Source organism: Nematostella vectensis, chromosome 15 (genome assembly GCF_932526225.1).
Source record: "Nematostella vectensis chromosome 15, jaNemVect1.1, whole genome shotgun sequence".
NCBI lineage: Eukaryota > Metazoa > Cnidaria > Anthozoa > Actiniaria > Edwardsiidae > Nematostella > Nematostella vectensis.
In genome coordinates, this window is record NC_064048.1 from 12452364 (window position 1) to 12477661 (window position 25298).

A 25298-nucleotide genomic window follows, 5' to 3' on the forward strand; every position below is an offset into this window, starting at 1 on the left:
CAAGAAGGAGGTTTGGGTAATGGTTAATAAAATATCAAAATACTTCACATTATCAGATGTGTGACCAGACTGATTAATTATCTAATAGTAATTTTCATGTTGTGCGATTTGAAATCTCCGCATTTTGAGCCGCCGTCTAAGGAAACCCAGGGGTATTTCCAAGCCAAACTCTCTGAAATCTTCAATCTCGCGAATTTTCTTACCAAAGGTTAATAGATTCTTTAATAAAAAATGATGAAAATGATAAAAAAGTATAAAAAAGAAAAAATACAAATACATTTAAATTAGTTTATATTCATAATACTTGGTTTCAATTGCATTCAAGCTCTGTCGTTCTCATTATGAGTATAAATAACGTTGCTGTTGTTGCTGTTTTTATTGACAGTACTATTACCTTCAAAAAGCCGCAAAAACGATCTTCCCTCACATGATGAATTGTTGACTCCGCTGATTCAATTGACTACTGCATTTGACGTGGACGTATTAAGGGCGTGGCGTCACCTAATGTCTAGCAGTGCCCCAGATCTTAGATAGTGAAAGCACAATGTATCTGTAATGTAAACGCTGTATTAAACATGATGTAGCTGTAATGTAAACGCTATCTTAAACACAATATACTTGTACGGCTATGTTAAACAGAAATCTTCCTCTTATGTAAACGCTATGTTAACCAACATGTACCTCTAATGTAAACGCTTTGTTTTAACGCACAAAATATATATACATATATATAAAAAAAAAACACCGGAAAAACCGTTTCATATCTACAAGCCTGTTTCGGGGTTACCCACTCATCAGGAGATTTATTAAAAATATATTACTACCATCACTTATATACTATCTATATACAAAATTTACATAAAAATAGGGCGCAAAAATTTGAATGGCTAGGTTGCTATGAAATTGAATAGTTCAGCTGTTGCGTAACAAGGCTTTCTTCCTGTGGCGGCACAAAGACATCATTACGCTTGTTTAAGGTTGATAGCTTGGGTTTATAGAAATATATAAACACAGGATTAGAAAGCTTTAGGAATCTTGTTTATGTACCTCTAAACGTTAACAAAAACCAGGATTCAGACCTGTATACGTTACCCATGAACCACTGTGGGTTACGATACATTGATTCGCGGGTGCAACCTTTATAAAAAAGGAATACACCAAAAACTGGAAATCGACTCTGCCAAATTTTCGTCTTTAATAAGACTTCTTCAGGGCAGACTCTAACTTCAAAACAAAGAAAACTTCAAACAAAGAAAATAAAAAAGTGTAGTTATTGCTGTTGCACAACAATCGTTTTGCGTGCTTGTTTGCACAAAATGATAAAGTGAGGTAAACTAAGGTTTGCTAGACTGGCGCTCTTAGAAGAATATCTATCTGATTTATGCTAAACACCTTCGATGTTACACTAGAGATAACAAGAGCTATTATAAACATGCAGAATACATAAGAATTTATAATCAACAATAATTAAGGAAAAGAGAAATTTCAAGAATATATCTTGTTAGGAAACACAGAGAGAGATTAGGCAATGCCTGTACGAAAAACTGCGACAAAATTCACTAAAACTACGAAAAATTTCATGTTATCAGGGTTGGTCTTATTCATTTATTTTTGCTTCATTGCTTTTTTTTGAATTGCAAATTTCAAAAATAAAAATTTCAGACTAAAACCCCTAGCAAATGTTTTGATCTAACAAGGTGAAAGTTACAAGTCTACGAAGGATACCACAGATAGCGATAAACTACTCCCAGCTCCAGAATCTGGAGCCTCCCGCCTAATGCGGGATAGTTGACGGGTATGGATCTCACTATGATTATTCACACTAAGTGAGCCTGTCAAGATACGAAGAACGTACCCACACACGACTAAAGAGTATGTAACTAAGACTTTGCTAGACGTGGAATAGTTGTACCATTCACGCATAATTACCTGGAAAATAACGAGGTTTGATCTTCATTCGCGTTGCAAATAAATCGAAAGCGCTAACCGTTCAAACGTTTTGGCTGTTTGTGCTTGCTTGCAATATCGCCACGACAAGATCTCTCGATCACTGTGCGCCTCTTATTGTGCACAAATCTAGGTTAAGACCAATTAGATCGCTTTTCAAAAAATATACCACAACAACAAAATGGACAGATTAATATCGAGGATTTCTAGATCAGTTCAGACCAAAGTACAGAAGACTAAATTCAAAGTACACATTTGAACAAAGCAGAAGTTTGATATTTGGCCGTATCAGACTCGTAGTCTGCCAAAAACACGACAAAAAACACTTACAAGAAGAGTATACAACTGACACTTAACCTAACGTGAAATAACTCAACAATAAAAGCAATAATTACCTGTTAAATGTCGCTGAAGTTGTTCTTGTTTCCTCAGCAATGTAAGTTCTCTGCGCGGAGACACACAATTTGCATAAATCTAGGACATTACGTCATTAGTGCCCAGTCCTCCCGACCAATAAACGGACCATGGCACGTTTACCGAAGGTCAATTTGGATTAATAAAAAAATACTGTAAATACATAATGCAAATTCCGATGAAATTTATATATCTTGGTTCGAGTTCTGACAGGAGGTTCGAGAAAGGTTTGTTCCAACGCGGTTTGTAATAATTGACGTACTTACGAACACTCTCTTGAATAGCTCGCATTCTGATTTTTACGTGACAAGAGAAAGATTGCGTAAAAAAAGAAAGATCGCGTGACAAGGGAAATATTGCCTAGAAGCTTGCCGGCATGCTTTTAAATCTCGCGCTGTACCGTATTTCTCTTGAACAGATTTTAATATTTACGGCACACAACCAGAGTCAATAGAAATACCGCTCAAGCACAATCGCTACAAAGGCATCGTATGCACAGTTCTTCATACCCATCGGGCAAATCTCAGTTTTTCCTTTAATAGTCATCCCACCACCCTTTTCGAAACAAATGAAAATTTACAGAAAAATAAGAATTTTAAGCTGAAACATACAGAATATTGATGCAGCACTGATTAAACAAAGAACCTCAAACGTCCAAGTAAACGCAAAATTATTAACTGAATTAGGCAGGAACCTCAAAATAGCATTTTTAAATTTTAAAAATTAAAAAATTTCCTGCCTGTTAAAAACATTTTTTTTAGAAATGCTTTATTTTATGAGAGGAAATAATCAACACCTGATTTGCGCCTTGCATTTTGGAAAATTGCATATGAAAATGTTTCTATGATGAGAATCATTACATATATTGTATTTGACAATATAGATCTTATTTTTTGTGCGTCTGTCTTCTTATAGATGTCCAAATATCGTCACAATGTGTCATGAACGAAAAAATACGTAACGAGACGCAGTCGATTTGCGTAACTGTTGCTCATGACACGCTGTGACGTCTTCTCCTAGCAGTTTTAATATTATATTACACATTATATTTTCGTAACATTTCATATTACAAAAATGTTTTTATTTTTTTTTTTTCACAAATGGGATGAGAGAGCAATTCTCAAGAATATCTTTTCGGCGATGTTTTCGCATTCGGTTTATTGCAAAAGTTAGTGTCATAGACATTGAATCGTGTTTTTATTATAGCGGAGCTCCATAGGTATAGAAATATGGTATAGCTATGCGACTTGGTTTTGTGGTCATCGCCCGGGTATCCTGTGGTGTCACAATCCATCCATCCAGTCAATCGTGCAACTCCCAGGCCCCTTCGGTCTTACGTTTTTACGTTTTTTTTATTTTTTACCGCCATCAAAGTTCGTATAATCACAGCAATAAAGGCAGATTGAAAATAGTATTTAATGAGAAAATATGCGGATCCAAATGGGATGAAATCTTTGAGGAACCGTTTTGTCTGTAGTACGAGCCGATAGTAAAATCTACCCGAGTGTTCGTGAATCCCGTCCGTTGCAGCAGCAAAAAGAGGACTACTTAGAGGCTCTAGACTACCATTCTAATAACATTCCTTCACGTCTATATCTATGGAGATCTATAATGAGATCCTGAGAAGAAAGGGCCTTGGATCTATGTATGTTTTCAGCTATAATAATAATTCACTTGTGTCGACGAGTTTCTTGCTAGCAAAAAGTCGACAAGTTCACAGTTTACAACAAAAAGCGAACACAACCACACAAGTGACAAACAGAAAGCGACGAAAAACACTGCCAAGGTGAGTTTTGAACGACGGTTTGTATTGAGAATGTCAGAGTTATTTTTCTTTTATTGTTGTGTTTTTATAATGCTCGTTTATTTGTGTTTTTTTCCAAAACCAATCGCTCAAGCTAAAACACCGTACCAGTTTGCAGTCAAGATGTCATATCAAAGTCATCTATCAATGTTTTGATTGGCTTAAATACCATCTACTTGAATTCCGATTGGCTTATAATTTTGGAGTGCACTTGAGTGGTTTTCATTCCACTGGCAATCCCCATAAAAATGTTAAATTCGTAAATACTTACGCGTTCTATAAATTCAGGCATACATTTCCTCACGGTGAGTAAGAATTTAACGACAGAAATACGTAGTAGTCTAGTTACTGTTTCAATGTCACTTAGCTTGTTCGATTTATACATTTGTTTAAAGAGTTTGCTTTGAGAATTCGTGGTCTAAATCAAACAAAGCATAACAACATCCTTTGATATCCTTCTTTCTCTCTATACTGACTGCGTTGAGATATTTAATAAAGGCTGACAAGTATCATCCTGTTATTTATTGCTAAAGAAGACCTTTCCTGTCTTTATATTCTGTGTATTTAGGCTTCTCGAAGATACAGCAACTTTTTTAACATTATCATAACTACAAATAACTTATATATACTATATATACTTATTATATATTAACTTTACAGTTACAGGGGGGGACTGGGCGGGTTCAGTCTATGGAATGTGTGGAATGTGTGGAATGTGTGGAATGCGGGCGGTTGTTTCGCCTGCATAAACAATCGGCAAAAGTTAATGTAAGCAAAATAGATTTCGCGAACGCGAATAATCAATTAGGGCCGGTGTTTCGCCGGGAGTCCGTCGGCGGCCATCTGGCCGACTACGTCGACTGTCGGGCTGGGTAGTTTGAGTCTAACATTCGGCGAAGTTAATGTAGGCAAAATAGATTTCGCGAACACGAATAATCAATTAGGGGGCAGGTGTTTCGCGAACACGAATAACCAATCGGGCTGCGGTGCTTCGCGTTCATGAATAATTAATTAGGCGTTGGGTTTTCAATTAGACATTCGTATGTCCTGTGGTATACCGAGCGTTCGAAGGATGGGACGCGGAAAAGATTACTGCGGGTGGCTAAGGATCGGCCGCGCAAACACGTGCGGCCGGAGGTGCTTGGACACCTACTGCAAGGTGCACCTCCAAAGGCTCCGTAAGGGCAGCCCCCTCCCCGTGCCGTGCAGGGGCTGCGGCATAGGGACTCAGTCGGAGACGCGGCTGTGTCGCGCCTGCGGAGCGAATCGTGAGGGGCAGAGGATGCGCGGCATCGAGAGGCGTGCTCGGAAGTTGTTCGCATCCGTCTTATCTGACATCGCAGCCCGCGGTGCGGTCAATTAGAGATTGGGTGGCGCGGGGTATGCCCCAACTCTCAGTTAGAGACTGGGGTGGCTCGTGGTGTGCCCGAACATGGACGCCTACATAGGGGAGATTCTCGACAGCATGCGCGGCAAAGAGGCGCCCGCCGTACTGGCAGGGCTGGTGCAAAACATCCTGGACGAGGACATCCCCGACGATGTCAAACACAGGCTGCTTAAGCCGCTCGTACCGGAGAGAGTGTGGACGGAGGAGGTCCGGCGCGAGTTCGACCCTCTGTTGCCGTCCCGGCAGCAGAAGGGCCCGGAGAGCTTAGACCCCGAGACGTACTACTCTCTCTTCGTCGGCGGCGCCCATCTTCGGTTCCCAAGCGTGGATGCCACTCTACGGGGCCGAGACATAAGCGCCAGTGTTTACCAGGAGATGCGAGATCTTGGTGGGACAGGTGTGATTGCTCTAAAGCCGGTTGTGCGGGGGCCTGATATTAATGACGACGGCTCGGTGTGGTGGGTCTCGCACGAGCGAGAGTCCCTGCGTGCGAACGCAGTGCTTCCGCTGGTGCTCGAGATGGTAGACCCCGACCGGCGTTACAGACTCTTCACGGTCGTTGGTAAGGCCCCCGCAGAGCCATTGGCGCCAATCACAGAGGAGGAAGGGCGCTCGGAGCACAAGATCGGTGGGTTGTTAGTCAAAAGGGGGGGCCAAATCGCAGTCGGTGCCCTGGAAGGTATCGATGCGGGTATTTGGGAGAAGGGGCGAGAGTACCTCGTCTACGTGAGATACGAGCTTCGCCCTTTACCTGAGCAAAATGGTGAGCCTGGGCCAATGTTTGTGCGAGAGGGGGGTGACGTCTTCGCCAACTGTGTTGTGAGCTATGTTGCCGACTTCTTGAGGAATCGCGGCACCTCGCGCTCCCTTGGTTTAACCAAGACACGAGGCAAGATCCTCGAGCGATTTGACAAGAAGCTGGCCACCACGGGGTGCACCAAAGAAGACCTCTTTGAGATGGAAGGAAAGCTCAAGATAAAGCTGGTAGCCGTGGACGCCCTGGGCAATGTCCTGTGGGACTCGGGGAAGTACGAGAGGGGGTACACACAAATCCGCATCCCTTGCCACAATAACCACGCCTGGGCGGAGCTTCCGACTGAACCACCTGCGATCGCGAGCGTCCACGGCCTAGACTCCGAGGCTGAGAGGGAGCTCCGTTCGCTATGTCAGGGAGAGGCAGCGCCTCGCGCTACCAGTGCCGCCGCAAAAACTCACGAGGCGAAGGTGCGAGAGTTGCTCATCCGCTTCATAAGCAGGGCGATCCCCAGAAGCACGAGGGTCTGGCTGTGTGGGCGTGTTATAGTCACGCACGAAGGCAAACTGTACCGATCGGGACAAGACGGATGGGCTATCGACAGGGCGTTTGCAGACGAGACTGGACATGATCCTCAATGGCTCCCTGATGATCACCCAGCCTACCAAGAGTACATCGAAGCTACGCACTCGATGGGTGGCGCAATAGGGTATCGCTTCAAGAAGTGGACCCGAAGAGAAAACATCAGGCCAACGCCCCTTAAATACAGGGACGTCTGGCGAGCGGCGCAGGTTGAGTCCAAGGTGTGGAATAGCAGGGAAAACTTAGGGGCGCGGCCCCATGAGCATATCGACATGCGTGCGGCGTACCTAGGGTGCGAGGACAGTGTCTTCGGCGGCGCCTCGGACGCCATTGATCTGGTACGGAAATACGGCTTCCCTACGAACGTGTATCGTATCGCGGATGTTGCGGGACGGCCATTGAGCGAGGTTCTTCAACTGACCGGGGCCATTCAGTTGACCGAGTGGGGGTTCTCCGAGGCATGCCACCCCTACACTTCCGGGAGGGTAGGGCAGCACTTGGAACAAAACGAGGGCTGGATCACCACGCCAGAGCTCAAGGACCTGCTAGACTCGGGTGACCTCGCCATGGCCGCGGCGAGGGAGGTGTTGTACAGCGTCGGAAAAAAGGACTCCATCAAGTTCCCCCACTCCGGCCCCGGCGGCGAAGACTCGCAGGGTCGAGATCTCGCTGTGCGCTTCGTAGGCAAGTGCGCTCGCCATGGCGACGAGTCCTCGATCGTAGTCCGCGACCGTGAAGAAGCCGCGTATCTGACAAACCTCCTTGCGGGTACCGACCTCTTACTCAACTTCGAGCATGCCGACGAGGTTCATCTGATCCAATACAAAGACGGAGTCCGGCGCTCACAATGGTACCACGTCAGGGCCTTCGTCTTGGCGTACACAAACATAGCGTTGCGACGCATGTTGAGGCGGTTCCCTCGCGAAGACGTCCTCCGTGTGTGCACAGATGCCATATACGCAAAGGCGGTGCCCAGCGGTGTGAAGCTCGTGGAGCGAAACCCGAGGTACGGAGAGTGGCGCCACAAGAGGCCTGGGTACGAGTGGCGACCCGAGGCGGCTTGGGGTCCGAAGAGGTCGGGGTGTTTGGCTAGGGAGCCGAGCACTGCGCCGAGTCTGCCGTGTGATCTAGTGGCCGCGACCTCTGCAAGGATGTATCTAGCCGGCCAGGGAGGATCGGGGAAGACCGAGTGGGCAGTGAGCATGTTCCGCGGCCGTAACGCTGTGGTGCTCACCCCCGAGAACGACCTCGCCCACGACCATCGCAACAACCCGCGCCTCGCGGTGAAGGCTCAAACCTACCACCACTACCTCTGCATACCAGCGGAGAAGCCAATAGAGGAGTGGAGACCTTCCGAGCTGGGGCACAAACTCGACCGTCTCGCAGAAGTGATCATCATCGACGAGTGCTGTAAGGTGCAGACTAAAGTGCTACGCGCCATCCTAGGGTACCTCGCCACGCGGCCGTGTCAGGTAGTGTGTTGTGGCGACTATGGACAGGTCCCGCCATGGGGAGATAAAGAGGGGCCTCACGATATGCTCAAGGAGTGGGCACAAGGGAACATCCGCTGGTTCGAGTCCGACTACCGCTGCCTGTGTGAAGACTGCGGAAATCCGTACAGTACATGCGACTGCGGCTCTGCCGCCCCCTCCTCCAGGCTCCACGACATAAAGGGCCGGATTTGGTGTCAGCCAGACTCCCAACAGCTTGAGGTGTTTCGAGAGGAGTGGGATGGGGTGGCGTTCGACGCGGCGATCGAGCGGGCCCACCCAAGCGATATGTGGGTGTGCTCGACCAACAAGATGGGGGCCCTTGTCCAGCAGCGATTGGTCGAGCACCACAGGAAAAACTACCCCCGACTGCCAGCAACCATCCGCTTTGACCCCGATCCTAGCGTCGCGCATCGTTATCGCAAACAAGGACGGCCGGTGCCCGTGCCAGGCAAAAGGGGCGAGAAGGTCGACGCGTACAAAGGCACGGTAGTCGAGGTCCCTCTCGGCGTGGTCCTTAACGGGCTTCCCCTCGAGTGGAAATACGCGGGTTGGGGGACAGTCCACCGGGTGCAGGGCAAGACCGTCCAGAACCCAAGACGTCTGTTTATCATAGACCACAGCTTAGAGGGCTGGATCACGAATGCTGTGTACACCGGCATCTCCCGCGTGCGGCTCGCCGAACAGATAGTCCGCGTGATCCCCCCCGATGACACCCCAGGTGCCTTGGTTCCCACAGGACTGCAGGCTACGCCCAGTGAAGAGCTCATTATAGCGCGAATCAAGCGATACGCTATAGACGACAGGCAAAAGGGTCGCACAAAGTACACTGGATCGCAGCACGTTCTGACGGTAGACCACGTACTCGGCATGATTGCTGACGCGGAAAAGAAGTGCACGGTCTGTGGCACTCAGCTTCTGCTTCAGGGGTACACCAAGAGTCATCCCCAATGCTTCAGCATCGACCGGCTGGACGACAGTCAGGGTCACTACAAGTGGAATGTCAGACTCGCGTGCCTTAGCTGCAACAGAAGGCACAAGCGCTGATCACGCTAGCGTCGCGCTACGCAACTGCGATCGCGTGAAGCCGTGCTTAGAGTACGCCGTGTAATACAACACAGGCTGTCCGGGCTCCATGACCCTCTTTAGTATCGGGTATGCCTTGCTTGTCCACCACGGGTCCGTCCCTCGCCGTCGGCCCTTGTCCTGAAGGTCTTCCTCGTTTACGGCGATGTACACCCCCGTCCCGACCTCCAAGGGGACCTCTAGGGGAGGCTTTTCGGCTTTGAGAGGCACGCGCCTCAGCTTAATTGCGTCCTCAGGCGCAAGGCCAGTCATGCGAGTCTTCGTTGCGTTCATGTCCGAGATGACGATTGGCAGAGTAGTAACCCACTCGCGGTTTGTCTTGCCGGACGCAAGCTCCTTCGAGTACTGCGCACGAAATAGGCGCTGCGCCAGCCAGCGATGGAAAGACTCGGCGAAAGCTTGGCTCCTGTGGTGCCCTGGCTCAGCCCGTCGGACCTCCACCCCGCGGTCTGTTAGGAGCTTCGTGGTAGCGCCCTTGAACTCCGTGCCGTCATCAACCATGAGGACTTTAGGCCATGTGAGAGGTCCCTCTTCATAGATACCAGCGAGTTCGCGGGAGACGACGGCCGCGCTCTTAGTCCTCAGTGGGCGGGCGGCTTTATACCGTGAAGCAACGTCAACGACAGTCAGGGCATACTTGTACCCGCGGTCGGTTGGTAAGAACAGCAGGTCCGACTGGTGGATACGGTTTGGTATCTGCCCCGAGAAGTGGGCGTAGGTAGTCGGAGGAGGGGGTGTCTGTGTGTAGCCCCCGACGGGCTGCGAGCCCACCCACTTGCGCACTCGATCTATGGAGGCTGAGCCCTTGGGAAGTTTGGCATGCAGGGCGGTCACTCCCTGGAAACCACCTCTGGCGTAGTATATAGGACGAAGGAACGCATCGAGCTCTTCGTCGGACATGCGCTTGCCGTTCCGGCGGGCCATTACGTGCGTATCGCGACGGGGGAATCAGTCTCCAACAGGCGGATGCCGTCTGCTCAGCCTTCGGCGTACGTATACGCGCAGCATGGAAAAAGGCCGCCTAGACGCATACGCACGTATACGCGTTTCGATGGCAGCTGCATCACAGCAAGCGGCTAGCTGCGTAGCCGATGGCGAGAGCGCCGGCGCCTATGTACGCCAACTCGGCGTTCTTCTGCGTTTTGCTGGGTACGTAGTAGTCGGACAGCTCGGGGGCCCGCATCGACTCCAGGGAGGTCTGGTTGCAGAGTTTGAGCGCGTAGTCGGTGTCGGTGAAGTTCTGCTTTGCGAGGGACCCTCTCTCGCGACTTTGAGCTTGCCAATCGAGGATTTTTTGTCGCCGCTGTTGGTAGCGTCCATAGTCTTGTTGGTATTTCTCTAGGGCCTTGTCGTGCCTCTCCTTCTCGGCTAAGGCGGGGCTCTCATCGTTCGACAGGAACTTTGCGAGGTAGTTGCCACCAACGAATGCAGTCGCGTTCAGGACGGCGCCGCCAATCAAAATCGCGACAGAGGCCATGTTTATGCGAAGCGCACTCCACGTGCTGTGTGTATGCGCAAGGCGCGCACGAGTTTAATACACGGCCTGCATGTACCACAGTACACTACATGGGCAGGATCTTCTGGTCCTCGAGGTAACCCTTCAAAGCGACAGCACCTGCGACGGCGGCAGTCATTTTTGCGTAGTTCATGGCGTTCGCGGAAGGATCTTTGGTGAAGTCCTCGCGTAAGACCTTGCGCCCAACCCAGCCGATACCGGCGACGAGGCCGGTTATGACTGCGGCGTCGGTGATGGTCTTTGTAATCTTGCTCTGCTGCGTCGTCGACATCGTGCGGATATGGGTGGAGTGCACTCTCGTGTCTAAATGTCTGCTTACTCCATGGATAGCAGCCGAGACCCGGGAGCGCGAAGCGCTGTCGCCGGAGCGCGCTCCTTGGTGCCCGTCCGGGCGGTGGCCTTGTGGGCGGAGCCCCGCCGTCGGCCGCTGAGTGCGGATCGGCAGCTCGCTCGGCCCCGGGGCCACCAGCTGGTGTGCGCGTGAACGCGGCAGCTAGCTCCCGCCTACGTGTGTAGAGGCCGATCGACACTAGAAGACCAACGAGCACGATGGTCGAGCTGGCCGACCAGGCAGAGTTGCTCTCCGGGGCAGGTGTGTGTGCCGAAGGCATGCCAGCGCTTGCCGCATCGTCGGCGCGCAAGCGCCGCCCCGGCTGCGGCTCGCTCGGCCCCGGGGTTACCGGCAGCTGCTGCGCAGCGGCGACACGAAGCACCTCTTTCTTCGCTCTGTTGATTCGGTTCCACTTTGCCAAGCGCCTTCCGGCTTCGACTCGTCCAGGGTGAGGTCGGGTCGCGGGCGGTTCGGGGCTCGTGATTCGCGCGTCGCGCGCCGCTGCCGGGAGCGCAGCCACTGGCGTACGTGCAGATTCTTGACGCTGTTTGCCAGGTTCTTGGGCAAGTTCTTGAGCAAGTTGTTCGTCAGGCTGGGCGCTGGTACTTCCTTGAGGTTCCCCCATCTGCGTCGACGTGCGAACACGCGGTGTCAACTACTTGGAACCAAGTACTTGGTACCTTGTGGTAGGAGAAGTGGCGAGCTTTCAAATGCGTGTGCACACGCGCGTCTACTCTGGGATGGAGGGCTCGACACTGTCCGCGGCTGCTACCTCGCGTTGGCACCGCGCGTCAGCGCTTGCCGTTCCGGTGTCGGCACGACAGTCCACATGACGCGCTATGTGTAACGCCCCGGCGGCTAAAGCCATCAAACGGCCGCAGCGTAGAGCTAGGCTTCCGCACAAAGCGCGCGGAGCTCGTTGTTGATGATGTAGTCGGACACTAGGTTGTTGTGAAGATCGGCCACACTGTCTATCGGCAGCGCCATGCCTACCAGCTTGGTCGTTAGCTTCAGAAAGCTGTCTGCCAGGGCGTCTGTAGTCCGGCTGGCTAGAGCGGTCTCGTATCGCCTCTCGTACTTCCTCACCTCCTCGGCGCTCATGCGTTTGACGTCGCCGTGGGTCAGGGCTTTGCCTACCATCTCTCTCGACTTCCCCGAGGCTACGAGAATCGCGAGTTTCTCCCTCGCGTCTGCTATCTCGGTTTGCTCACCGGCAGCCGGGACGGCTTGCGTCGGGCATTCCAACGTCTCGACGGCCGGGAGGTCGGCAGGCTGCCCCCCCCCTCGAGAAAACTCTCAAAGCATTCGTCGCACATCATCGTTCGACTAGGGCGATGGTATAAGGGTGACGCAAGCAAAATTCTAACTTCAAGAACTTTTTCGTCTTGAGGGCCTTCATGGACTCTTTCATCTTCTCCTCTGAAAGCTCCGCGCCGTAGTCATGCAGGATAGCTTTCATGTCCGCCTTGCTCGGGGTATAGAAGACCTCCAGGGCCGCGATGTTCTCGCGGAACGGCTTCGTGATGCTAGTGAGCTGCTGCGTGATCACCCACACGCTGATACCCACGTGGCGCGCGCTGAACGCCAAGTTGACGAGCTGGTCAGAGCGCCTCTTTACGTCTTTCGAGGCCGCACAGTCGTCGAGTATGATTAGCGTATTAGTGCCTTCGAAGAGAGTGGAGACAAACCTCAGCAGTATGTCGATCTGACCCGCCTCAGGTACGATGACAAACAGACGATTGTCGCCCTCGCCGAAGCCGTCGTATGTTTTGTTGTAGACAAAGGTGGGGCACATGAGTACGATGTAGTCAAACTTGCCCCGGAAAGGGCCGCACAGTCGTTCCACTACGAATTGGGTCTTCCCGCATGACGTCGGGCCCACGATGAGAGCGTTAAATGGAACGTTTTTCGGGTCCATACCGCTCCGGCGTATGTGCTCAGTATTGTATGGACTCTAGTTGTCCGTTCATAAGGTTCATCTGGGCGTCGGCCACTACAAACACGTGACAGTTTACGCTACCCGAGCCGCCTGCCGTGCGTTTTATCTCGAGGTGCACGCCGTCGCGGGTATTGACCAATCGGAGACCACCCCCATGGATGGCGCTGTCGTCCGTCGTTCGAAGGTCGATCCACAGAGCAAATTTGTTATCGCCATAGAACGACTCGGGGCCGATTGCCGGGGCGGCGGGCGCTCCGCTGTGCCCCCCCGGGGAGGGGCGGACGAACCGCCTTTTCGCCTCCCTCCAGAAATCCGTGGGGCGCAGGCCCTGGCTGAAGACTTTGTTTGGCGTGCCGTCGATTGTAACGCGAACGCTCTTGATGTCGGGGTACACGAACTTCTCAGAGTCGCGAGCCCCTGCCGTGTATGGCTCCACGAAGAGGAGCAGCAGACCACTCATAGACCTTCGCGGCAGGTTGACACTCTCGTTGATTATGCTGTCCGTCCCTTTGCTAATCACGAAGGTCTTGTGAAGGTTCACTTGCTCGTAGAAGAACGTTGTGCCGTTGTGGTAGGCGGCGGCTGCAGACCGGGCGAGGTTGTCATCCCTCAGGCTTTCGTACTCCAGCTCTAGATTTTTGATGCCATAGGATAATTTGGTGGCATCAGTTCCGACTACTACCTGGTCAGCCGATGCGAACGTGATCTCGAAGAGCAGCGCCTCAGAGAGCGCCCTTGGGTATAGCACGCCGTGGTCCGTCAGCAGAGAATGGTCTAGCGGGATGGTGTACCTCGCCCCGTGGGTGGCGCTTAGAGCGTTCTCCTTGGCGTTACTGGTCGCCTTATCGCCGGCCTTGGAGCGAAGCTTGCGCATGTTTTCCGACTGTATGCCCTGCTCCAGGCGGTCCTCTCTCTCGACCTTGGACAGGTAAAGCTCCTCATACGTCTTGAAGACGTCGTAGCGGTTGGTGTCCTGGAGCATTTCTCCTGCAAACGTGATTTTCAGGCGGTTCACGAGATTTCGGCCGACGTTGTTACGACGGTATTATTCGCATGGCCTGAGACGGAGAGTTCGAGACCGACCCTCAAGGAGCCAGGCACGAGCGTGACGCCTTCCGACAGTTTGGGGACCGCCACATATAGCGTCTCCTCTGGGGAGGCCGTCGACGGGTTGAGAGTGACTCGGTGAACTGTTCTCTCGGCTTTCAACCCCAGAGGGATCCTGGGTGTTCGCTGGGGGTCGAGTTTATCGCTGACTGACATCGTGTATATATGCACATGAAGTACGAAGTCGCGTGGCTATGGTGCGGACTGTTAGACATGTCTAACATAGCATAGCACGAGTTATGCGCGCGCATCATGGGTGATGTTGACGTTGACATTGACGATACCTTGCCGGGTGAGTCCGCCGATCGCGGGGTGGGGGACGACGAGACGACACCCCTTATCCCGTTCGACCCCGACGACGGGGAGTCGATCCCGATGACGAGCACGTCGTCGCGTATGCATGCTGCGCATAGGACGGCTTCGCAAACCGCAGGAACGGCAAGTGCTGAAACCTCGTTCATCACAGAGGGTGCGGCGGCAAGACTCGGTCTCCAGTCCCTCAGGGGAGAATACCCAAACCTTAGAGAGAGTCTGCTACGGTTCCAGTCAGACCGGAGGGGAAAGACGCTGATACGGGTTCGCAACCTCGACAAAGGGGGGTGGTCTAAACCAAGACAGCTGTTCAACGAGGACGGGAGCGTCCGACAGGACGTTGCAAACCTGAGAGGCTTCAAGCTGGCGATGGGGTCCGTGGCAGAGATAGACGCGGTCATCCAGGAGAACACAGAACGGATCCAAGAGCTGCAAGGGGTGGCAGCCACAGACAGGGAGACCATCGACGACCCTAACTCGTCAGAGAGTAGCCGCCAAGAGGCCCGTGAGCGCAACGAGGAGAGGCTGTCCGAGATTGACGAACTAGAACGCGAAAACCGAGAGCTCGAGAACCAAAAGCCGCTAAGAGAACACATCAAAGCCATCTTCAAAAAGTACGGCTTCACCGCCACCGCTATCGGGTTGGCCGTAGCGACGACAATCGCGGCCATTGTGACGTCGCTCGGCAAGTCGCTCTCTTTAGTGGCCAGAGGGGTCGGTAACGGGCTTAAGGCCATCGGGAAAAAGCTGGGCGAGCTTCTCCCCGGGCTAGTAGGCAGCATCGCGAACTTCGTGTTTAAGGCCGCGGGAGAAGCGGTGAAATTCCTTGGCGAAAACGCGTGGCTGCTCATTCTAGCCGTAGCCGCGTTCTCGGTTCGTCAAATGCAAAGCAGTCATCGGAACAAGTAATACGCCGCGGCCGCCACGAGCACCGACAACACCGTCACTCTTTTCGCCCGACGTGCTATGCGCAGCCTGTCGTGCCGACGCCGGAACGGCACCCGGCAGCCTGCCCAGGTCCGGGGCAGCCGCGCCCTCCGCGTGCACTTTCGCAGTGGCGCTTTGCCGCCGGGGCGGCACGTGGTCAGTCGCGTGTTGCACCCTAGGATGCACACCGGCCATGTTATGAGCACCGACTGGCTTTGTCTCGGTGTTGACCGCGTTTGCGCCGAGCTTCATGGAGTCCGTGGCTTTCTGCAGCTTATTGTTGTAGCCCACGACGCTTTGCGTGTTTATCACCAGATCGCTCGGCATCAGCCACACACCTGGTGCAACCGCAAGACTCAGTCTCACCTTGGCCTCCTGCACGGCTAACTGGTACCTTTGCACGCTTTGAGCGATGTCGTTTTCTATGATCGCGTCTTCGAGCAGCTCCGTGAACTCCGCCTGCGCCTCCATGGCCGGCCCACCGGCCCCTGCGATGGAGGAACGGACGTTTACCTGTGCACCAAGCACCGTGTAGACGAACGCCTCGACCGAGCGGTCGAGTCTCCCTAGCCCTGCTTTTGTCAGCCCCTCGCCTTTGGGAGGCGCAAACCAGCTATATTGCACGCCCCCGTGGTCGTCGTTGCGTATGTAACCCACCTGCTTCCCACTATTGTACGTCCCACCTTCGTCGCTAAACAGATTGAGGTGGCTCGGGTACTCATCCGCCGCCGTGTCGTAGCCGCGGATCACGTGCACGTTGCGATACCCCTCCCCCGGGTAGAACACAAACACATCGCCTAGCCCGTGGTTCCGCCCGCCTTTCCATCGGAAGTCCGGCTTACGCGGCAAACCGAACTCTATGCACAGACGCTCGAAAGCGGCCTTCTTGTAGGGGTTACCTTTTTGCGCGAACGGGTTGTCGCCAGGCAGGGGGACGCCGAGCTCGTAGAGTATCCTCCGGGTGGTGAAGTAGACGTGAAACCTTAGAAATCCCCTGATGACAGAGGGGAGCGTGGCGAAAGTGGGGTCAGTTAGGGACACCCCACAACCGGCGGTTGCGCACCAGACCGCAAAGTTGAGTTGCTGTGGCCAGTACCCATAGGAAGGCTCCGATAGCCACCGGCGAGACTCCTTGGCGGACTTGTGCGTGACTACTGTCTCTTTGAATATGTCTCGGACCCTAGTCGTGAATGATTTGTCCTCAGCCACGTGTATCTCCAGCTGCGTGAGTAGTGGGGTGATGTCTGAGGCCGTGCTCTCCACGGGGGTCGCGGGCACGGCGTAGAGCAGCTTTTGCGCGAGGGTCAGAGACCTAGGGAAACCTAGGGAAACCGGTTTTTTGGCTTGTTCGGCTATAGCGTGTTTGATATGTTCGGCTATAGAGGCCCCCGCCGCAACTGCCGCCTTCTTCGTCTCCTCCTCCTTCCTTCGGGGGACCTCGTTCAGCATCTGCCAGCCTTCCCAATCCATGCTCAACCCTATTAAACACGAAGGCGGTCTATGTTCAACACAATGGTGGTCCTACACGCTGAGTTTACCGGAGGTGAACTGACGCTCTTCTTCGGGCAGCCGATAAGGCGCCCACGCTTTGTGGCGCTCCGGCAGTGCTCGCTGTTTAACAGCTGGTATAATCTCGAGCGGGAGCAGCAGATAACGACTATATCCTCCCTCCCGCCCATCGCTACTCTGCCAGCCGGGCACCACACGGCCGAGTCCATCGTGGAGACGATCAACCACGCTAAAAGCCATATTCTGACCGCGAAGCAGGACCCCCTCACCGGGAAGATCGTGCTCGTGTCCACAGGCGTTGTGTTCCTGAACGCCGAGCTTTGCGCACTATTTGGCCTAGAGGCTAAAGACGATCAGATGGGGGAGCGGGGCCTCGCAATGCCCGTGGGGGCCCCCCCACTTGAGGTGACTTTGCCGAAAATAGAGGCCATCTACGTCTTCTGCGACATCGTAGACCGCTCGCAGTGCCTCGCCTTAGACGAGCCTTCAAACGTTCTCGCTTGCCTAGAAACCCGCGGGAGGCCGCACGAGAAAGTCGTCTATGGGCCCGACATCCCCATTTGCGTCGCAGCGTCTCCCTCTGAGTCTGTCTCGAGTATCCGAATATGGGTCAGGGACGACCGTGGTAGACGGGTGGACTTTAAGGGCAAGCCTGTTCGCCTCTTATTAGAGCTAACCTAGGTCCGACATAGCAGGCATGGCGAACAGCGACGTTAGCAGCGGTGGCATATCCATATATCCCCCGCTCCCCAGTGCCCACCCCCCGCAAACGCCTACCGCTCCGGCAAGCACCGGCGGCGACGCGCAAAGTTTCCGACTCCAGGTAATACGTGACACTCAGGCGGTTCTAGACAATGAGATAACGCATTATCGACAGGTGCGGAAGAAGTATAAGCGCGCCTTCGCCGTTACCCATGCTGTGTCTGTGGCATCCGGCATCGTTGCAGGGGTGCTTTCCAGCGCCGGGCTGGGAGTCTCTTTGAGTGGGATAGGGGTTCTGATCGGCGCTCCGCTGGCAGGGGTCGCTGGGCTGGTCGGTGTCGTGGGCGCGGGCGCGGGGTGGTCTCTAGGGGTCTTACGATCAAGGTGGCTAAACACGAAGACACGATGGTTCTAGCGGAGAGTAAGAAAAACTCGGTCAGCGAGCTGGTCTCTAAGGCTCTGCAAGACGGGCGTATCTCAGACGAAGAGTTTCGGCTAATACTTCAGGAACAAGAGAGATACAACACGCTCAAGGCCGCCATCAGAGCTCGACACGGCCTCGCACCGCATGATAAAAAAAGCGGGAAGGGGCCCTCCCTGGTGGCACGCGAAAGGGTGAAAAAGAGACTGCAAAAAATTCGCGAGGAGTTCGGGAGCGGGGTGTTCGAGTAGAACTCAGGTTTAAACGCCACGCAGGCGGCTTCGAACTCACAGCCGAAAAACGATTATTCCGCGCTCCGTAGGTTGGCGGCCCTCCTCGTTTTCACGGCTGCCCCAAAAAGTCGTGTAAGCGCAAGTCCTTGGGCTTGCACGCGCCCGGCCTACACCCTGATTATTCATGAACGCGAAGCACCGCAGCCCGATTGGTTATTCGTGTTCGCGAAACACCTGCCCCCTAATTGATTATTCGTGTTCGCGAAATCTATTTTGCCTACATTAACTTCGCCGAATGTTAGACTCAAACTACCCAGCCCGACAGTCGACGTAGTCGGCCAGATGGCCGCCGACGGACTCCCGGCGAAACACCGGCCCTAATTGATTATTCGCGTTCGCGAAATCTATTTTGCTTACATTAACTTTTGCCGATTGTTTATGCAGGCGAAACAACCGCCCGCATTCCACACATTCCACACATTCCACACATTCCATAGACTGAACCCGCCCAGTCCCCCCCGTTACAAAAGAGTTTTCTCATCCAAAATAAAAACACAAAATGCAACCCCTATTACCTATATTCTTTTTGCTTAGCTTATATTGTCTGCATCTTGAATACTATCTATTGTGTTTATTTATTTATTATTCAAATAGTTGTGAAAAGTTAATAAGGTTATAACTGGCATGATGAAAATGTTGTTTTGAAAGAAAACAATACTTATAATTGTTTTCACTTTTATTTAGGTAAAACCAACCAAGGACTACCCGAGGGCCATGATTGATGCTGAAGGCTGGGAGGCATGAGAATAGGCAAATGTCTTAAAGATAATAAAGTAGGGGATTTCTTATTTGATACAGCAGTAAATGTGAAATAGGTTTTTTTAAAGCAAATACTTGCCCTCGATGATAGATTTTTTCTATCAACCAAAAGATAATGAGGAAAGGGGAAATGTTAGGAGAGTGCTCAAACAAGTTGTTGCATTACTGATGATTTTTTTTTATCAAAGCTATAGTCCAATTTCTTCCCTTTCTCTCTCTCTCTCTCTCTCTCTCTCTCTCTCTCTCTCTCTCTCTCTCTCTCTCTCTCTCTCTCTCTCTCTCTCTCTCTCTCTCTCTCTCTCTTGACTATTGATATTATTTGCTGTTTCCTCTCTGCACCCTAAATAAATTAAAATAGGTAATAGGTTTGAAATTAGACCTTTTTAATCAATTTGTTCTCCTCCTTGCATTTAATTTTAGAGTAGCATTAGCATATGTGGATCCATGGTTTCTATAAAAAAAAGCAGGCCTCCATCCTACAGGGTGGGTGCACCAATGTCTAATGCATGACTGGAGGTATGTTTGTGAATTTTAATTTCCTTGGTGATGGAGTATCACCAGTAATAAGTGATATATTAATCTTCCATATGGCACCTGAAGTGTATCTAACTGTATCATTCTATCTTTGGAATGCTGTTGCATCCATCATTTGTTTCTTTGCAATGGCAAAGCTGGTCAGAATGTAGCTTTGATACAAGTGTACATTAATGAAACTTCTATCAAGGGAAGGGTTTTTTTATTAAAGCAAGGTCCAGGGGGGACTCTCCAGAAAGATAGACGGGGGTGCTCGACCTATCTTTTATGGTATAAATTCTTACCAACTTCTATCTGTTAGGGTGTGTTTTAGGATTTTTCCGATTCCGCTATCTTTTAGGGGTTTTCACGCCCGGGGAGGAGTATTTTTCCGATTCTGCTATCTCTTGGGGTGTCTCACGCTAATTGGTGGCCCGATCGCTTGAAATGTATTTTACAATAAACCACAAGTCAACTGATCAGTTAATACTTTCGACTTTAGTGTCGGTAACATAACAATATAGGATCCGTCAGCAAATTAAAACCAGCATTTTTTGTTTTGTTTTTTTTTTCCTCTGACAACACCCAATGTGCTATTTCTTAGAGGTAAGAATTGTTGTTGACTATGTCCTTAGTGCTGTCCCTTAGGGCTAAAATTGATTATGCTGTCGAGCACCCCCGTCTCTCAAACTCCCGTTTCTCAAAGTCCCCCCCCACTTCCCCCCTGGGAGCAAGGTACTTAAATTATATAAAGACAGCATCAAACTTGTGCTTTTCCGATAATAAATCTGTAAAGAAAACAGGGGAAATGTTAGGAATATGCTCATTTAAGCTATTATTGCATTATTGCTATATATTTTTTAAAGTAGAGTCACATTTTTTTTAAATAGAGTCATTCATTTCTCCTTTTTTCTTCTCCCCATTGACTTTTTGTTTTATTTATTTTGCTCTAACCCTAACATAGGTCAATGAACATTGTTTGGTTTAAAATTAGAAATTGTAATTAAGCACTTTCAGTAATAATTTAGGATTTGCCTCCATTTCATTCATTTTTGATTAGCCATGGGTGGATCCAGGGTTTCTAAAACCAGCAGGCCAATGGGTGGGTGCACCAATATGTAATGCATGACAGGAGGTATATTTGTGGAGTTCAGTTTTTCATTTTTCTGAATAATCAGTTGTAGAACATGAAAACTAAAGTAGTGGGTCTATGAAGGGGGGGGGGGGGGTTAGGGGGTTTAAACCTCCTCTATCTTTTCACCCCAAAATCGTTACGAAGGTAAAATAATGACGAAAATTTTTGGGCCAAATCCCCCCCTTGGCAAAAAGCTAGATCCGCCCCTGAACTACAGTAAGGCATCTAAATCTTTGGAATGCTGTTACATCCTTTATATATTCTTCGCAAGGTCAAAGCTTGTTAGAATGGTGTTTTGATAAAAATATACATAGTGGAACTTCTATAAAGGGAAATAAGAATTGACCATTAGACTCTTGAAAAAACATTTCTCGTCAATGTGACACCTTGAACTTTGACAGCCTTTTTCACACCAAGTTTTAGTATTTTGTTAACTTTCATACTGCATATTTAATATTATTGAATGAGTGGTTGCTTGATCCATTTGGAGGGGCCAATACAATTCATATTTACATGAAAAATTTGACATATTTTTAATCTCATTAAAAAACATTCTAGAGACACCAAGATCCCCTCTAAAACTACCCCTATCAGCCAACACAAAAAGGTGTTAAATGCTGGCTCTGCTTTTAGGCAGTGCTTAAATCTATATATTACTACATGAAGTGATTAGTTTGTATCCTTTTTTTTTCAATGTACGTTCACACAAAACTAGTCCATGTGTATAAACTGCTTCTTGGCTTTTCTATATTTCAGATTCTTGTTCAACACATTGATAGTAAGTCAAAAAAAGTTCTTGAGCTGAAAAAGAACGAAAACCTTAAAATAATAATGGATTCATTTGGATGTATATATCAATAGATATAACGGCGCTCCTTTTCAAGACTCCAAAGTCATCATGATTAAAGAAAGCAAGAATGAATGTAATTTTTTTTGTATCTCAAAGCAAGAATGAATGTTTTTTTTGTATCTCAAAGCAAGAATGAATGTTTTTTTGTATCTCAAAGCAATAATAATTTTTTTTTTTGTATCTCAAAGCAAGAATGAATTGGCGGACAAGCTTCGGGACTTATTTTGGGGATGGCAACTGAGGGATCGCCATATGGTTAAAGAACTACCGAAAACTACATCTCCCAGCTGCTCCCGTGTTGCTATGAGGGCTGCCCCACCCCATATGTTCAAAGGGGTGTCCAGAGCCCTCCAAGAGGTGGCCCTCTCTTGTCGTATGTCCCTATCCCTATTACCTTAAAAGCAAAGTCCTGGGGTGGGGAATGCAACGTTTGCAGTGAAACATGTCACGTACACTACCTCACCCAAGAGGAATATTTGAAACACTTTACGAAATATAATGGGAAAAATTGCATTACAGTACCGCTAAAGAATGCGCTAGAATCATCGTTCAAATCGAAGAGAAACAAATGTATATTGGAATCGAACAACTAGCTCGGTCATGCCTGTTACCTGAGGAATAGGTGCAATGGTATCTGAAGCACCTCCAAGATGTGTCAGACCGACGGAAGACAGGAACGGGATAGAAAGGCCGCTGAGAAACGAGTGCATCGCCAGAAAGATACCCAAGGTACAATATACTTACTGTACGTTAAAAAAGTATTTCACAAGTAGTTTGGTTGGGGATTACTGCTTAGAAGGTGCGATAGATGAACTACTTTTTCTCCTTATCCCAATCTAGCCAGTCCAACAGACCACGATGCGGTCAGGATGTGTGGTGTTTTTGCCTGGTCCAGAAGATGAGTGGGTATCTGAACTCTTGTGCTACTTGGTGGACCAATGAAAAACACATGTTGCAAAACAATCCCACTAGTATGAACCCTTCATTTCACAAAGAACTCAGGCGAATCTTGTATTCAGTTTGATTAAAGTTTTATCGTGATCTCGCTATCGTGATCTCATACAGTAGACTTATCAATGCCCGGCATGTTCTCCCGTTTTCTTGGTTCGTGATACAATACGAGAGACAGGGGCAAACATGCGATTGGTTATAATGGTCCCTGCGTCAAAGTTTCAAAATTCAAGGGCAAACAGTAGCGGATCAAGGGGAAGGGCTCATGAAGTTTACCCCCCCCCCCCCTTCCCCCTTATGGGCTGTCAGAAAACAATATGTAACAAAAAATTTACCCCTCCCCCCTTTGTCACTGAGCAAACCCCCCTTAAGCGAAAAGCTAGATCCGCCCCTGACAAAGAAAATACAACAATATATCTGCGTTCTGACAATTTAAAAGGTTTCCCAAATATAAGCTTTGGCCGAATACGGGAAAACTTTCCTTTATTTTGGCTAAAATTGAACGGCTGGTGAACGCCTTTTCAGGCCTTAGATCAAGACGTCCAGTAATAAGCCTTAGATGTAACCATATACATAGAAGGCGTCGAGCACGCCGTAGACCCATGTCTCTAAAAGTATACGCATCGATAGAAATGTCATCTAAAGACACAAGGAAAATGGACCATTTTCCGATTTCTTTCCAGTTACCGTTTAGCAACATCAATAATGCTTTAATTGTAATATTTCTGAGGCCGATTCCTAGAAGGCCAAATAACAGTTATCTGTAGATAAATACAACAGATATCTTTTGTCCGTGGATAACTTCATCCAGCCTTTCAGGAACCGGCCCCTGTTCTCCGAATATTGTTAACTAATCTAGATCATGAAATATGCTCGCTCCTAAAAATTCACGTTATTCAAAAAAATTCACATTCATTTGCTTGTTTTCATTGAAAGATTTTATACTTTCGTCCGCTTTCTGTGTTTATTTTGTCTTAAATTTGCTTCTTTCATCTCAAACGTGACCCGATTTCTTTTAGTCCGAGTTGTCTATTTGGCGCCATTTGTGATACTTACAAGGTGGCATTTCTCAAAATCTTTATTTTGAAGTATATCTCTTTGCCTAGTTCTATTTGTTGTAACAAGTCTAAAGAATCTAAATGCTTATAAAGAGGAGTATTGTTTTACTAACAATGTTTTGTACAACACACAGGCGAGATAACAATGAACGAGTCAAACGGAAGCCTGGTGTTAATGCCACAACACCGCAGACAGAATGCTCCCCCCCCCCCCCCACCCCAGGTGAACAAACTTCTGTCGGATGAGACCTTCCGGGCGGTCAAATCCGTCCTGTTGATCGTCATCATGCTTACTGTCTTGATAGAAAACTCGCTTTTCATCAACGTCGTGTCCAGGTAAGGGAGGGTACGGGGAAGAGGTAGAGGAGGGGGAGATGGTTTCTCTGTTCTTGGTATCGTGTCCAGGTAAGGGAGGGTACGGAGAAGTAGGAGAGGAGGGGGAGATGGTTTCTCTGTTCCTGGTATCGTGTCCAGGTAAGGGAGGGTACGGAGGAGAGGGAGGGGAGGGGGAAATGGTTTCTCTGTTCCTGGTATCGTGTCCAGGTAAGGGAGGGGAAGAAGGGGACAAAGGAGGAATATGGTTTGTCTGCTCTGGGTAGGAAATTCACTTGTGGCCAGTAAGGGGGGATTGGGATGTTGCACGGCCAAGCATGATAAGCGTATTGCACGTGATAAAGTAAGGAACACTTCACCCAAGTTGAAGCATACGCCGATACAGCAGCCATTGATTGATATGTTAACATTTATCCAAATTCTCTATTTACCAGAAACCAGCGAATGAAGAACGCGACTAACTACTTGATTGTAAATCTCGCTGTTTCTGAGCTCGTGACAGTTTGTACAACAATGGTGATGAAATTCTATATAGCGCTTATTTACCCGAAAAGAATGGACTACCTCAACCAAGTGTTTGCCACGGTAATATGCAAGTTCTTTATCGCATTTCTGGATGTATTTTGCCACTCTCTGGCCATGCTGTCCTTGACGGTGATCGCGTTTGATCGGTTCTTCGGCGTTAGACAATGTTAGTGACTTGATGGGGGAGGGGTGGCGACGACAATGTTAGGGCCTTCTTTATAAGGGAGGGGAGGGGTAATACAATGTTAGTGACTTGATGGAGGAGGGGTGGGGTAAGACAATGTTAGGGCCTTCTTTATAAGGGAGGGGAGGGGTAATACAATGTTAGTGACTTGATGGAGGAGGGGTGGGGTAAGACAATGTTAGGGCCTTCTTTATAAGGGAGGGGAGGAGTAAGGCAATGTTAGTGACTTGATGGGGGAGGGGTGGCGACGACAATGTTAGGGCCTTCTTTATAAGGGAGGGGAGGGGTAAGACAATTTTAGTGACTTGATGGGGGAGGGGTGGGGTAAGACAATGTTAGGGCCTTCTTAATAAGGGAGGGGAGGGGTAAGGCAATGTTAGTGACTTGATGGGGGAGGGGTGGCGACGTCAATGCTAGGGCCTTCTTTATAAGGGAGGGGTGGGGTGAGACAATGTTAGTGACTTGATGG

General features: G+C 49.7%; 1 protein-coding gene across 5 annotated transcripts in view; it reads right to left on the bottom strand.

Moving 5' to 3' along the window:
- LOC116619720 (protein NLRC3) overlaps positions 1-25298 on the bottom strand; it is an 85281-nt gene that overhangs the window by 8369 nt on the left and 51614 nt on the right. Inside the window, exons 1-3 of one of the 5 annotated variants that reach the window (XM_048722919.1) lie at positions 2343-2406; positions 1930-2076; positions 395-550 (exon numbers count right to left, since the gene is read on the bottom strand). The exons of 3 other annotated variants lie outside the window; for them this stretch is intronic. The gene's annotated coding sequence lies outside the window, so the exon portion shown is untranslated. Of the gene's footprint in view, positions 1-394; positions 551-1929; positions 2077-2342; positions 2408-25298 lie in introns of those variants that run through there. One more of the 5 variants, XM_048722920.1, reaches the window with a different exon arrangement.